Here is a 17,607-nt window from a genome sequence, read left to right on the forward strand (position 1 = left end):
CGATCAGTTAACTTTCGAACATTAACAGAAACGAATAAATCGTCCATAACGAGGGACGTATTACACCTGCAATTATCTCTCGCTCTCGTGTGTGTGAGCTACCAATAATGATATCGGTTTAATGAGAAAAAATACGAAACTACTGTCGAACTATACGAAAGGTATGGGCGGCATGCTGCGCTTTATTTGGAACGTGGGGAGAATAAATAATGAGAACTCGAAATTAGGAGGATGCGAATTACGTTGCGAATTAATGTTGCCGCTCCGTTACAGCGATATTTGTACGTCCGAGAGGAACGCGAACGGAAATTGTTCGCGCGGATACATTGTGCCGCTCTAATGAAACGTCGACGATTACGTCTCAAGATTGATAGCGTGTGGGTTCACCGAACCTCGATATATGCGCAGCGTAGAGAGGCGATTTAATGCGGTGACCTTACTCTTCAGGTAATTAGAGTCCGATTTCAGGCGGGCGTTTAATCTTTTTCCTCGACCGCTATTTTCTACGTGACGCGGTTATTAAGCTACCGAGATTGTTCTTGGTGCAATAAAATATAGATATAGAATTTCAATTTACGGCCTAATAAAGGCTATTAAAAGAGAGAAGAAGAGCTTATCTTAAATTCAAATTCTTATGTGATAAAAGAATATTTCTAGATCAAATTCTACGATGGAGATTCTTTACGGTGAGAGATCTCTATAATAAGTTTTATATATAATGTCGCGTTTGAAAAGGATCCAAGCTGAATTGGAAGCCATTCAACTTGACCAACATTGATATAATAATATATTTAACGTTACTTGGAAAGCACCTCCGGGTACAGAACGCAAGTGGTTGCTTTTTGCAAAATGAAGCGCGGAATCTTAGATAATATACAGTGACTTTCACGGAGGAGAGATCGGACAGATCGAGTGACAATGGTGCTGCGAGCAACGATTTTAATTCATACGCACCCTTCTCGCACTCAACGTCGGATCTTTCTCGCCTCGTCCTTTTTTTTTTTCTTCAAACCAGAAACTTGCTTGCGCATCTTCCCGTACGTCAAGGCTCGTCTTGCACGCTTGTTTCCAATTGTTTATTTCTCTTAGTGGTGCTTGATTTACATGTGAATGCTTGGCGCTAACAGATGCTTCTTCGGCTACTAACTATCAACCCTCCCACCACTAAGGCTGTCGCGAGAGGGTTCTTCGACCGTCTTTTGATAGACCATTGACCTCCTCCTTCCCGCGGGACGTAACCGACGTCTCTCATTTAATCATAAAATATTGATATTCATTTTGATAAACATCTGATCGATCGCTTGATAATTGCATGAAGCATTTATGTAAATATGCATGAATATTATGAATATGCTTAAAAAATTTCTCTCTTTTTGTCCAACTATGTATCAAATATATCATCGAATCACGTAATGACGTTTTGCCTAACAAAGAAAAATAAAGAAAGAAAATTTTCAAAACCACGAAAGAATGTTAAAGAAACGATCGAACTCGAAGGGATTCATTAAGGTTTATTATTCGCGATTATTTTCGAAGAATATCGATAGCACGATATCATTGGCGACAGACGTATTGTCTATCGGCAAGACTCGATTAAAGGTTATTAAATTCAAGAGAGAGAGAACCACGTGAGAGTTGTACAGTTTCCAATTATCGAGTAAAACATTATCCCCCCGCGATTAAAACCAGCCGGGGATAACTTGAATTCGCGCCAAAAATGTATATTTAGGCGCGGGATACCTACCGCGTGGTATTAATAACTTGATATCACTTAAAATATCGTGCAACGAGACTCCGTCTGTAGTCTGGCTACTATTTCCGTCAGGGATTGCGGCAGATGTACTCTTATTTTCTTCACCGCCGACCAGCAGCGCTGAGACGCTGTCGTAGATGATTTTTCGCGCGTATTCGCACGTCGTTGATTCTGTTCACGCGATTTCTTCGTCTCGCCTCTCCCTCCCCCTCCTTTTCGTAATTCTTCCATGACTAACGGCTAATCGACGCCACTGGAAAGTTGCACGGATTAGCTTTTATGCTTTGCTACACGTGTATTTACGACAGTTTACGGGACTACAGTGATAATAATCCGCTATATTACCCGTTTCTTATGTAATTAACACAGTCATCGTAGTATTTTTTTTTTTACGCAAAAAGAATGTATAAAGAGATTCTCGTTTCTATGCTGAAATTCTTAAAATAAATACACAAGATTATTTTAATTATAGTACCATATTATAAAGTAATTACTTTATTATAACATATTATAAAGTATTACTGTAATAATATTTAATTATAATACCATATTAAAATGTAACTAGCATATTTCGAAAGAAATTTCACGATCAAGATGAATCTCACTTTTCAAAAGCCGCACAATTTTAAACAAACTTAAAAAACATCAGATGATTAGTTAAAGTTTCATGGGTGGCGTCAAAGATAAAGTATTTCAAGAAGGCACTAGGCACACTCTTGAACGGTCGCGTGTGGTATTTATGAGAAGACTGAGGCGCCGCGCCGTTATCTCTTAATGCCATTTCGGCGTCGCAATGTCGGTACATTATGAGGTTACTAAAAGAGTCAACGAGCATGATGACCAAAGAGACGTAAAGTGAGGAGGTTGGGTCGGACATTTCCTTACTGAAATTTCCGCATTGCGTTCCTGCGTGAAATCAATTCTTGACACGCAAAATATTTTTGATACGTAGTACACAATATCACGCTAATTTGTTAGTATGATATTTTCTCTCTCCAAACAAGACAAATAATACCACAAAGCAGAAATCATGTAGTTCTCTAGATAAACTATTTAAACTGAATCGCTCTGAGGCACTTTTAGCACGAAGTGAGAACACCAATTGGCCAACCTAGATTCTGATGAAGGCGTTATTACGTGATTGTTAGTTCTGGATAAATGTCGGTCGCAAATAATAGGTGAGGATGACGAGACAGTGTGTCCTTTTATTGTCATGGAACTATAGATATTTTCTCGATCTCTTGGTTTAACTTCCAGTCTCTTTCTGCTTCGCTTTCTTTCTCCTTCCATTTCTGGTTCCGACAGTCACTTCAGGGTGTCAGGAATGCTTGACTCGAGGCATGGCATCCCGCGGAGTTGGCAGGGTCCGACGATTAAAGGTGCATTCACAATGACCATTAATTCCGAAGACATGATATTTGTAGCTGATCTTTCATATCGGAGGAAATCTTCGATATAAAACGCTTATGAAAACATCATCATTTTCAATCGCGGAATTCGTATTCATCGACCATATCTCATAATTATACTAATAATCTCACAATTATACTAATAATACTTATAATCATTGATTATACGTTCGATGTTTGTTGATTGTTACAAAAGTAATCTCCCTAATGATTTAATGTGTCATCAATTACATTCCATTTTCACGAAAGCATCATTAACTGCTTGGAAGAGATTACATATTAATCCCTCAAAACCTAATTTAGAGGCTCCACTTACAAGACATTAAAAAAAAAAAACATCAGACACGAATCTGCATTCTGATGATCTGCATCATAATTTCAACACGATTTAAGAGTTTTGAATGCTACTTAAAATGGTCGATCTCAACAGGAGGTCTATCAAGGTAATACTCGCGCGCGTCAGTAAACAAATTGGAGCACTCGAAGACAGTCGAGTGTCATTCAGATAATCATCGACACGTATTGCTGATCTTTCAGTAGCAACAGATAGGAGCGATCGATACCGTGTATTACACAATATTGTTATCTCGTGACGATAACAGATCGTCGTGACTAAGATCGTTGTATAAATGTAACGTGTCTAAACAACGAAAGTCACGGACAGATAAAATCGAAGGATAATCATTCGTTCTAAACCACCTATCAACATTATGAAATCTATTAAAGGAGGAAATAGGATGTTTGTAAAAAAAATTGTTTAATGCAGGAATGATTAATAACATGTTTACTGACGTCGATGTGTATATTTCACATTGCTCCATTATCTGTAATGGATACTGCTTAAAAGCATGACAAAGTCTCGCAACGTCTCTTTGCGGCTTCCGTTGCAGGGAATCTTTAAACTGCTTTTTAAATTTGTCTCATTTATCTTTTATACCAGTTTTCGCGGTACTCATTACAAGACCGTGCCTCTTCATAAGGATTAATATAATGATCCTTTCTCTACTCGAGAAACTCTGGTCATTTTGAAAAATGGAGCACGCTGCGTCACGACGCCGAAAGTCATCCGGATAATACCCATATTTGAACGACTTGCTAATAGCCGAGGACCACGCAGAAAGAATTACTTATTCATACGAAACTTTCGACATGGAAATTGATTAAGGCCGATAAATCAATCACCCTGGAGAGATGGCAACCGGTCCCGCGTGATTTCTGCGTCAAAATTAATAAATCGATTTAATTGATTTAATAAGTCGATCGATTTATGGATGCAATCAGTGTCGGTCCAACAGATTTATAGCTGTTTCTTCGCGTAACGGTCCTCCAAACGTGAACTTCGTCAGAACGCACCACTAATGCGGATGATTCGTTGGCTCGATCTTGAAAAAAGTATACCTCGACCAATTTATAATGCGTATATAACACCCAATTTGGGATCTGCCATAATTCCGATAATCATCTATATAACTATCGATAGCTGACCTTCGAACAAAAGTGCCACGTTTAATTTTTTTATACATTTTTCACTCATATCAAAGAACCTATTCATTTACAGCATATTAATTAATTTACATTTTTATTAATCTTTATCTTTCAAAACTTATGAGTCTCTCATGCTCAAATAAAATGGAAAACTTTTCCTAAGAGAATGTCATGATAAATGTCTTTTTTATTTGTAAATATGCAATTTTCGTACGTTTATACGCGATATTTTTACAATAATTTAGACATGTTCGTGGAGGACGTATAATGGAAGCTTAGACGCTGGCTTATCCATGGAGTTTGTGTAATAAATGTCACCAGCTTCAGGAAGTTAATCAGCGATACGCAATGTCTAAGAGGACAGCAACGAAAACGCGTGAAACGCTGCGTCAGGTCGTGCCATTGTATGCAAATCGCAAACGCCGCGTTTTGCGGTAGTGCAAGGCGCGTTGCGTACGATTCGTAGCTCGATCGGCTGATTATTAGACGAACGATACGTGACTGGAAACGTATATGTGATCGAGTCCACTGCGAAATCTTAATAAACGTATGATACCTGGCATACTGGAAACGAAGTGTCAACGTGATCTGCAGAACAGGACGCTGCGATTTTTACTGTCTTAATATGTCTCTACTGGTGTGTTTATTAATCGATACTGACATTAATCCTTATATAATCGGAGATTATAGACTTAATACGAATGCAGAAAGACTAAAAGAACAATAAGAAACAGAAGAAGAGAAAGAGAGAGGGAGAAGAGAAAGAGGGAAGAAAGGAGGAAAAGAGAGAGAAGATATAATAGATACAGAAATAGATTTATTAACATTCTAGAACAAGCCCTTTAAGAATGTACAGGATAACGAGAACTGCGAATAAGAAAAGAAGAATAATAAAGAAATAAGAGAGAGAGAGAGAGAGAGAGAGAGAGAGAAAGAATTAAATAAATTTCAGAAAAGTATGTCGTTTAAGAGACAAGAAAAACCACATTTCTTGTATCTATTATTATATATATTAAGAATAAAAAAGAGGCCGCAGACAGAACTGGTGACTGTTATTCGCTCGATAATACGTCAATGCGGGCTGCTCAAGCCAGGCATTAAACGTCCGCTTGCAAATTTCATTGATAAAAGTTCTGATTTCAATCCAACACCACCTGTCCCTGCAATTATCTGACTATTCGATATTTCAAAACGGCTTACACGCCTAGGTCGCGGCCTAGTTGCGATCGTTATATTATTGCAAACGCTACGATCTATTTGTTACAGTGCCGGCTTGCGCACACAACCGGCTCTTTAATCTTATTAGAAATCATGCGTGAAAAAAAAGATATGCCTTGTATCGACAGGATAGCGAGAGGATAGCTGTTGGCGATTGCAATTTCGCGATCGAATCTTCGGTAACCGGAAGCGCGCCGGCACACATCGAGATTTAATTCGCGAAGATTGATATCGATCTCGAGCGGACGCTGCTCGCTTCCGCGACTATACCGGTATCCTTTCTCTTCTGTTCCTTGGCAAATCGCTCGTCCCGATTTTCTTTCCTCGAGACGTTCTATTATCAACCGCAATCGGTGTTGGTCGACACAATCGCATCGTGCCTCTTGATTTCAGATGATTGTTAAGAATAACTTTCGCCCGTCGATGACGAGCCGGCCAGCGATTGGACGCGTTCCGATTACGTTCAACGAAAGTTCCCAAGAGCGACTTGTCAACTGCATGTCCTGCCTTTCGCCTCCATCGCAAAAACACATTGATCCGTGAATCCTGTTTCGACCTTCCACCTACGCGAATGTACCGCGCGAACAAGCGAGCTCTTTTCCGGAATGTTACTTTCGCCTGTGCCACCTCCTACCTCGAACACATAAAAGGTATCGCATGTTTAAGAGAAAAGATAATTGATTAATAAAACAACGAACAACCGATACGTTTAAATAATAATAAGAGAAATAAAAGGACTCGAGGGAATAGGTGCGCTAGTTGCTCAAGAAAATCTCTCAATATACAGATTAGATTTATTGAAGAGACTGCAGAATAAACAAAAATCGTTAAATTAGCATCTATTCTCTCGAGTCTTTCTACTTCTTTTATTATTACTTTTAAGTTAGGAAATCGTAATATTCAAATTTTCGATACGTTTAAGTTTGTGTCAAGTTTGAATCGAAAAAATTTTTAAAAGCTATTAGGGAGACATTTGATCCATAAAAATGGAAATTATATAAAAAAAGAATTCAAAGCAATGACGAATGACAATCAAATTACTTGGCAAAAAATACTTTTCGCAAATCTCTTCTCGAGTCTATTCTCGAGTATTATTCTCCGGGTGTATTATTCTCGTATTTCGATGCACGCGTAGGCACCGAGGTTATCGGTGACAAGTAAAAACTTATTCGAGCTACGCAAACGAAAACAGAGCAGGAGAATTATGGATGGCATTGCCACGCGATCATCGCAAGAAAGAAGATAAATCTTATTGGAAGGTAAAACGATCCGTGGCGCGGCCAATTGTCCGATGCCAATTGGGTTAAGATCCGAATAGCGTTAAGTCGTTGGCGCCGCGCCTAATAATCGTGTTATTAATGAGCACTAAAGGCCGACGCGAGCATGAACTCGCTTTGAGTCCTTCCTCTTGCTTCGTGAGATACGAAACGTAGCAGACATGTTAATTGCGTCCAGGACATATCTATCGTTTTACGTTTTATCACTTAATTTGCGTCGCAAATATACATCTGTTTGCATGGACTTTTAATGGCACAGACATGAATCCAGATATACGAGTATTTTTATAAGCACGAATGCAGTCGGTTATTCTTACAACGCAATTCATTTACGTCTGTACTTATAAAACTTAAATCCTCGAGTCAATGCCAGTAAATTAAATTCTGCTATTGTCCTCTCATTGTGTTTTTGTTTCTGCATTTGTCCCCTCATTGCTCTTTAATGAAACATGATAATGTAGATGTTTGTACTATAAAAGTACATAATACGAAAATGCGTGGCTGGCACGCGACAGATCTTTGTTTGATGAAGGAATTATTAATAAGGAGAATTCATATAAGTACTAACGTAAGTATTATATCCGATATAGCCGCACGTTATTATCTCGTTATTCGCTACATTATTATTATTATTATTATTATTCCTACTACAAGGAACGTCAATGAACCTGCGATTAAAATTATGCGATTAAAATTATCATGTAACTTTCAAAATTGATGATTTCATCTGGCTAACTATAGGACGCGCGTGCTTCTGAGAAAATGAATTTTATTGTTTGTTCGCTCCGTATAAAATTACAAGAGTGTCTTTTAAATTGGATTCCCCTTATCATGCGCGACAGCGGCGATGCGTGCAAGGAGAGCAGGTGCGCCGCGGTGCGTAGCCTTACACGCATTGGGCGGATAATTTCCGTTGCAACTTTGTTGTCAGACTAGGAATCACTCTCGCGATCCCTATTTATAATAATTTACGACGTCATTTAAATTCCATATATACCATCATGAAATCAAGATGCTCGTTTAACGTCTACTATCGTTATATTTTATTTTTTTTTTAATTGGCCGCACGTGACGTAGATCCTACAGATAGGGAAGACGAATCCTGCGGGTTGCCTTCGATCCTGAAAAAAATTCTCGTTGCACCTGAAGTGAATATTGTATCGTGAAATTGATACACAATAATCCTTTCGTATCGATGTAAAAACCGTAGACAATTTTTCTTCCAGCGTCGCGCAGTACATGGTGCAATTATCAGCGTTAATAGGAATGCGCTCACGATCTTTCTGCAGGGTCGAACGCTGCAATCCTCTCGACTATCACTATCGACCGCTTTTAATTGGACAAAATTACAAGGTGCGTAATGCGCGGGCAGAACGTAGGGGCGGTTTACGCGCGCGAGAGAGATTGCACTCTGCCTTTGGATACAATATATGATGGTGCCCGGTATACCGCCGTCGCGCTCCAGCCTGAAATATCGTGCTTTACCGTTAAGCGAGCAGAGACGGTTAATTATCCCGTTTAAGGCGGAGGTGAAAAGCTGCAGTCTCTGGCGTAGCCAGATTCAACCGAGAAACAAGTCGCTCGATCCAACAGTCGCCGACGTCAAAAATATCATAGCGATTTAGTGGATAGCTGACTTGACCGTTCAGATGATGTCTTGAAACTTTCTTTAATACCGGGAAGAATCCCTCCTAAAATTCGTGAACTTTAATCTAGATAACGCGAGAATAGGACAAAGAGAAGGCGCCTGCATGCTCGTAAATGGCACAATACTTCGTAACTGCCACAAACTTGAAGAAAGAAGAGGAATAGGAAGAAAACGAGAGAAAGCAGCTATCGCGGCGTCTGAATGTAGAAAAAAATCAGCACTATTTGCTTCCTCCAACTTACTACATTCGTACGATTTCATTTGAATCGCATATATTATGAGGACGCACAATGGCCCCTGTGTTGTAGCAGCACCTACCGCGTTTCAATTGAACCGCGCCAAGCTGGGCTTATCGCTATTCTTTACGCCTTCCCACGCGTATCTTTTACGATAATGCACGAGAATACATAAACGTGATTCTTATGATAATGTGCGAAAGGCGCGTAAAGCATTTATCTTTACACGGAAGGAACGTTTTGCTGAAGTTCCTAAAAATTTATTTAGATACAAATTTGAAAATAATTTTGTTGAATTGTCAAAATAATTATGTATTATAAAATATTCAAGCTAAAAATGTCAAAACTTTTTGTAGCATTTACTCATCATGTTTTCCACGTAATTACTTTGATGGTCTAACAAAATTATTTTCAGATCTATATCTGCCTAAATTTTTTAATACTTTAACAAAATTGTTCTTTTCGTGTATATTACAAATTGCAAAAAATCCACCCAAAAAATCTTTGTGTTTTAAAGAGAATTCAAAAATTGTTTTAAAGAGAATTCATTCTTTGTGTTCTAAGACAAAATAAATAATCAATTAACGTAATTATGCAATTTTCAATTCGTAAATCTACGCTGAAAAAGTTTTGGTCATTTTAGGTCCAATAAATGATCATTAATAAATGTCCGGCTTAATGTCCGATTTAATGTAGTTAATTCACTAATACAATAATTGGAATCATAACTACATATTCATTCTTGTAATGAATTCTAGTAATAGCTTTATAACTTAAATCATTATGAGAATTCATTAGACCAATTTTCATTAATTCAATGAATATTTTATTATATTTACGTACAATTTTGATTCAGTATAAGACCATCAGAGACTATTTCAAATTATTACTTTTGTTAATTTCTAAATATTAATACATATATTCGTATAACAGAAGTTGTCGTTCTTCTTAAAAGAGCCAATAATTTTTTAGAAAGTTAAGCTTCCTTTATATTTATCCGATAACATTTGTTACATACCTATTTTTTTTTTAATCGATACGAGATCAGTGATGACAGATCGCTTACAGACATGGATGACGAGATGAGGAGGAGTCGACATCGAGTCGAGGATTTACCGATCGTATGCGGGCGAGTATCGGTTACCTTCTTTGAGTGCAACCAAACGAAGGAGCCGTCACGGCACCCATTCTTGCGTCAGATTAAGACACTTTTGCGCTTCATTCGAAATAAGAAAACGTATACGAGACCGAAGACGCGGACCGTGTCTTTCTCTTCGGGGGATCGGACCGACTGCCGGATTAGTATCACACTCGCGATACCTGATAGGAATTAACAACGACGACGATCGTATCGCGTTGAATCGATTCCCACGAAACGCAGTCTTCAACTCTTCATCCTTTAGTCTCGGCCCCATGATCGCGAGATAAGACTTACACTGCACTCGGATACGTGACAAAGTAATTAAGCTTTCGGACAAAAGTTATATACATTGAAAATCGCGTCTCATCTCTCGACACCCAAGGTGAATCCTGTTTGAAGTTGATGAAGCGTTATAAACTGTAATCGCGAGAACTGAATTATCTCGAAATTTAATCCGATCCAGTCTACGATAATTCTGTACTATATATTTCGATGGAATTATTTTAATATAGATAATCCTAAATTTATATATATCAAAAAATTTAATTTACTTTTTAAATAATAATCAAGTGATCTGTATTTCCTCGATAGATTTTTACCGGTTTACTCGTTTCTTATCAAGCGCATTTAAATTATTGTACGCTTATTGAGAAATTCGCCGCTCGTGCCGAATTGGTCACGGAAATCGGCATGTCAACGAAATTCGTCGCGGCTCAATCGATTTCGCCAGCGGCGCGTAAAGGCGTAGGTGTCATTCCGGACCTCTTGCGGAGACCGGTTTCAAAATATACTGATGCCTAAGGCCTGGTTTCTCCGCTGAATTCGTACCGCGCGTGTGCCGGCAGCATTTTGCTGTAAGGGGAGTCAACTATCGGCTCTCTTTGACATAGGTCATGTCATGTCTATTATGTGAGAAACGTATAAACTCTACGTAACTACGCGACGCCAATCAGCGTGACAATATACATAATCTCGATATGTACAGGGTGCGGCAAAATCTATTATTTGCCGTCTCGAGTTGCGACATCACGTTCCCCCGGAAAAACATGACAATATTTGGTGGCAAAATTAAGTTTTCTTAAAAAAACATTTTAAATTAATTTTTTTTTTCTTGAAATACACTTTAAGACAGCAGGTGCGTTTTTATCAATAAAAACAATTGTAATTCGTATAAATTAAGTTGTATTTCTTCGCAAGATCACAGCAAGATAGACATATGAGCAACAGTAGCTTTAAGAAAATTGAAATGACTTTATGATCACCTGTTCAGACTGACAGCTGATACGCCGATCATGCTTATCGATCTCGCGTCAATAAGACTTTTTACGCGTTTCGATCTGTTTTTAATTGAAATTACGACACCTCCGAGTGTACTGAGCGGCCGGTGTGTGAGCGGTCTGCATGACGTTTGACGCGGAACAAAACCGGTGACGCATAAAACCGTCAGTGCGTACCTGTATGCGCGCGTTGTGGTTAACATGGCGGCAGTGCGTAAATCAGTGCGTAAATCAGTGCGTAAATCGGTGGTAGAATTAAGCGACGCTGTTTGACGTACACACTTTTGCACGCACACAAGCAGCCTCCGTGCACGCGGCTGTCCGCCCTTTCGCGCGAGATCCTTTCAGGCCCACGTAGGTAGGAAAACGTACACGGCCCGCGAGCTGGTAAGGCTTAGCCGCGAGCATAGAGTCGAGCTATTTTCATTTTTGCCGCGAGCGATCTAGGCGCAAAAAAGAGACACGCCAGACAATCACTCGCGCCCACGCACGCTAGGTGAGCGCGAGCATAGCTGGCGCGAATTGCGATTTGCTCGCGGAGCCTGCCATCGGTATTGCGCGGTCTGTGTCCTTTGTGTGGTTTACCGAGGAACGATAATGAATCGTTAGTCGTTAGTCATTTTCAAATCAATATTTCAAGTATTAATTCAATTTGTGTATAAGGCGTCTAATTACGGAGAGAATGTTAGAGAGCTTTAGTTAGGTAGAACATTAAATCTGTATCAGTGTATACTAGTGTATAGTTTTTGCAAAAAATAACAAAAATTAGAAATTTATAAATATATTAAGAATTTTAAGCTCAACCGTATATGCATATACGGTCATTAAGTAAAGAAAGTCAAGATCGGTTAAATTTTGAATGTTACAAATACATTATATATTCTTTTATTAAATCAATTTATTCCAGATATAATTGCGATAACATTCGGTTTCAACACAATCATTCTGAAACGCTAATAATCCTCCCTAAATTAAATTAGAAAGAAAGAAAGTAAGTAAGAAATTTATTGTGAAAAATATTACTGAAAAATAATATATAGTATAAAATAATATAAAGTAATATTTATAAAATAATATATATAAAAGTAATATATATAAAATAATATAAGGTAATATTTTTTGCAATAAATTTCTTGCTTTTTTTCTTTCTTTCTTTTTTTCTAACTTAATTTAGGGAAGATTATTAGCGTTTCAGAATGATTGTGTTGAAACCGAATGTTATCGGCTCGTAATTATATCTGGAATAAATTGATTTAATAAAAGAATATATAATGTATTATTTGTAATATCTAAAATTTGACCGATCTTGGCTTTCTTTATTACTTGATAGAAACACATATAAAATAGTTCAATAAAGTCAATATTTATATTTAATAATATAATTTTATAGTTTATTGAAAATTTTCTCATTTTGTCTTATTATTGTTTCAAAATCATGTTTATTCTTATATTGAAATAATTTTTTATCCAGATTCTAAACCGCCATCAAATCTTTTGTCATTCAAATATAATATAAATAAATAGAAAGTTTATAATTTTTTCGTTCTGTAATACATCCTCAATACATCTATTCAGAGGATGTGTCTTACAATGTAGGCAGTGAAATTTTCATTATTGTGAGCACATAATAATATAAAATATAAAAATACTCTGCGATGTTTAATTAATTAAAAATATATTCTCATAGATAGAAATATATATTTTCAGAATATTGAATTATGAAATTTATATCTTACATCGTTATCCAGATTATATCATTTAAATTTTTATATTGAATGACATTAAGCTTTTTATATAAGTATTTAAAAAATAATAAATACTTACAAAAATTATAAAAGTAATTATAAATATTTAAAAAATTTGTTTTTAACATCGATTATGTATCAGTGATCACCAGGATGTCGATTAGCTTCAGGACACTGAAAAGTCAGGCACTGATCATGGACGATCATCATAGTAATCAATGCGTTAACGAGTAGTGATGCTAAACAAACTCGTGATCATAGGCGGTAAAAGGTACTGTCGTTCACCTTGTATGTAGATAGCCAGGAACTTTCGCATACATCCTCCCGTCATTTCGCTATCAAACTAGGACTTTCACGCGAGACCTTTCGAGCGAGTCAATTTGTGACACTTCCGTGTCGAGTAAACGAAGAAACGTGTAATCGCGAGAACGTATGTATAATACGTACGCTCGGGGGTACCCGGGTAATTTGCGATTATGGTTGGTGGCGGGTATTACTTGTTCGTGAAAGAAACACGACTTGTACCGAAAGAATGTTCCGATGATACCGGGGCGTTAAGGGACAGGCCGTATCGTACCGTAGAACATGTGTTTAGTGGCATTTTATTGTCGTAACACGACTGGGCGTTGAATATGCAAATATTCACTCTTCATTGCCCGCTTCTTCGATTCACTTGGCATTGATCGCGTGCGATCTTTAATTTTATTTCGTCGCCATTGTAATATTTTCCTATACCTACCACATTAGAGAATGCCAAAGACTCACAATAACAAACACTTCAATAACGGAGAGACCAAATAAACGTAATGGTTATCGCCATGTTGAGATCCCTAACTTTTAAATGCACATTTTGCATTAATAAGGTAAATAAAAAGAATAAATACTGTCGATTTATGAGACAAAACATCGTTGAAAAAGTAATATTTTTTTACGTCATTATATATAATTCTACGCGATAAAAAAATTGGTGCGAAAATTGTCGCCTCTGCTTCGTTATCGAGATCACTGTCTCGTACCTTTTGCACGCACGATACGTGGTCGCCGTGCGGAAAGATAATACAATAACGACATGATTGATTCGTCATTCAAGTAAACAGGCTCCAAGCACGGCGCCAGAGTGTTGTAAAAAAGATTGTTACCTGCATAATATTTTTTCTTTACACCGGACGCGCGCGTGATTATATTTCTCTTTTTCAGCGTCACCGTGCGTGAACTATTATTTAGTACAATAATCGATTAGTATTGCTATTATTGTATCGCTTTACAAACGCCGTTCGCGACGGCGAAATGTCGAGTGTACTCTGTAAAAGTTAGTAAACGCAATAGCAGCGCAGTACATGAAGCAGGTGGCGATTTCTCCCGTGAGTTATATGAGCAATGAAAATATGCTATTTGCGCTGTATTTGATATAGTTCTCGATTAACCGAGATCATAAATAACGTCGAGCAGGTCGAACGGAAGGAAAAGTGGACTACATAAGAAGGGTTGTCATATGAATCTATTACTCGCTCGAAAAATGTAGAAATCGCAGCCAAGACCGGCCTTCTATCTTGCGTAATCAGGACAAAGAGACATATCTGATGTTTACCTTTTGCACTCGGAGAAAACTGTCTTTCTATGATATTTATTATATACATTATAAAAATGTACGTGAACACGCCACTGTTTTGATTAAGATCTCGAAAATTATTACTCTTCTTTTATTTGTTCAAATAATAATTTACTTGATGAGTAAATTAAGGACTTGTAAAGTTTTAACACTATGTAATGTAAAATCGCACGATTAAGAATACAACAGTATATGATAAATGGTAGGACAGTAAATACAATCTTATAAATTTCTTTCTTTGGTGTCCACAATACGTGGATTTTGCGAAATAATTAGACGAGACATTACGACACGAATAATTACACTTTCGTGGATCACACTTAAAGGACAAAAAAAAAACAAATTGTTACAGCAGTTGAAATTTTTAACTCAGGGTGTTATTCGCCAAACTGATGGTACGGTTCGCGTACGAATTAAATAAGAAAATGGGGAATAATTAATATTGCAAAATTCGATAAGTACCACCGACCGGGAGGACAGGTACTCGAGAAAGAGAGAGAGCGAGAGAAAATAATATATCAGAAGCGCGCGGCTACCGGGGCCTGATCTTGGCTACGATGCCTCAGGGGCATCGGGAATGGTATTCGGCGTATGAGAAGCAGGTAGATGCGCATCATTCGACGGAGGTATCATCAGCCGGTAGACAAGCTAGTGTACGAACGACCTTCGTTATATGCCAGGTGCATTCGCGTACTCATCCCACGCGCAAGAAAGATGAGAGGTGCAGCATAGCGAAATCTCGCAGTTACGGAAATCATACTCGCGTATTAATGCCAATATACCTTTTCGTTGTATCTTTTTATTTAAATTATATTTTTGTCGACGTAATATTCCTAAATCCGACAGATTTTTATTTAACAAAACTTTCGTAAAAGAAAAAAATAAGATACCTTTTTTTGTTAATTTTTCAAACATTGTTAGCATTGAACTCAACGATCATACACAAATATCTCACTGACAGATGACATTCTTCAATGCCTTGAGGCACACGAAGAGAAAGCGCGAGATTTTCGATAAATAAATCCGGAAATGATGAGGCCGGGGCGAATGAAAACGACGGTAGAAATTACCCCGAAAGAAATTACAGCATCGAAGGGCTCGGAAGTCGTTAAAGAGAAAGAGGCCCTACGGTTAGATGAGACGGAAGAGGCAGATTCGGCGAGATACGAAAGGGAGGTCGCGAAAATGAAAGGGAGGTCGACGGAACGGGGGTGAAGAGGGGCAGACTTACGCTGATAAACACGTGTAGCTTTTAGCGAGGCATCCTGAAGATTGTATCTGCCGTAAAATATGCCCCCAGGAGACAATATTAACTGCTTCGTGCTTCTGCAGCTATCTTTGCCCTTCGCACGCGCTTGCCCCTCGTCCTTTCGCGCTCCCTGTTGAACCGCGTTGCTTTGCCAGCCGAAAAAGGATCCACCCTAATGAATACTGCGTATGCTTGCAACACACAACACGCAATATCCTACCAAATGCTTCTCGTCGGCCATTTTCTCGCAGCCAAGCGCCCGGCGTTGAGTTATCACCCGTCCGAATCCTTCGCGGCAACTCGCCGGTAATTAAGCGCATTTAATTATTATCATTTCTTACACGCGGGTGGCGAACCCGCGTCCGCTTTACGGACTCGCGCATGTCTTTGATCTCCCTTCGCCAAAGACGTAACTTTGATTCAAAGATACGCGCGTTGCAAGAGTATATGAATGAGTGTATGTGAATGTCACAGAATACCTGAGTATAAGGACATCCTTCAAATATGACACGCTTAAAAAAGAATTTTTTTTTAATTCAGAAAAATGACGATGACGGTTCCTCCTTTACACAATGACAATATGATATCTATATAATTATAAAATTATTAAAAGTCACTGGTAATATCGATGTAAAACTTAAGCATTTTCGATTTACCGATTATTTAATTTTTTTATGGTACGATGTTTATTTATGTGAATTAGTATGTAGATATTATCTATGCATAAGAATATTGCAACAGGTTAAAGATGGCCATTTAAAGTTTCCTTATCGTTAACCGTTGACAGCGCATACCTTGAAGCATGAGGCGTGTGATAATCCGCAAGAGAAAAAGAAAGGCCGAAACGAGGCAGCATCAAAAGAGCGCATCACGAGATAAGAACCGCTGCCACACACTGGAATAAGAAGTTAACCCGACAGCGGTGTACCAATGTCTCATGCCGATTCTTACCGGCGATTACTCCAAAGAGAGACCTTATCGGCTTTGCGACTTCTCATTTCTTAACAAAGTTGTTACTGAAAGAGGACAGCTCGCTTAACATCATTTTCTTATAATAGGAGAGTAAATTCATGCAAGATATTAAATAAGATAAACTTATTCAAACGTTCAACTTGTTATCAAAATAAGGCTACAGCATTGCAAAAAAAAAACGCTTTACAAAATTAATTAAAAACAGGAAAAAGAGAGTACACATCTAATAAATAGATGGACTTCTTCTAATGTAAATAATAATAATAAACTGTCTATTGAATCATAAAATATATCTATCTAATCATAAAATGTATCTAGTCTAACATAATCGAAAATTTTTTTCGATAAAAAATTTAAATCAGAAAGAATTTTCGAACTCAATCGACGAAACAAATCCCACATTATCCTAACAAGCATTAATAAAAGCGTATCAACGGGTTCATCTATGGAATCTCCGGTACGTACCGATGAATTACGGACTCGTCCCGTTTTACTAATGTCATTACAAGACGTTGCCATAAGTTCCTCTCCCGCCATTCCCGGAGAATGCCAACCGATTACGCATCCTGATACCGGACTCGGTAGCAC

General features: G+C 37.9%; 1 protein-coding gene across 1 annotated transcript in view; it reads right to left on the reverse strand.

Moving 5' to 3' along the window:
- The window catches only part of klu (zinc finger protein klumpfuss), a 333,538-nt gene that overhangs the window by 61,098 nt on the left and 254,833 nt on the right, over positions 1-17,607 (reverse strand). The gene's annotated exons all lie outside the window — the stretch shown is intronic.

The sequence above is a fragment of the Acromyrmex echinatior genome, chromosome 5 (assembly GCF_024713525.1).
Source record: "Acromyrmex echinatior isolate Ae372 chromosome 5, ASM2471352v2, whole genome shotgun sequence".
In the NCBI taxonomy this organism is placed as follows: domain Eukaryota; kingdom Metazoa; phylum Arthropoda; class Insecta; order Hymenoptera; family Formicidae; genus Acromyrmex; species Acromyrmex echinatior.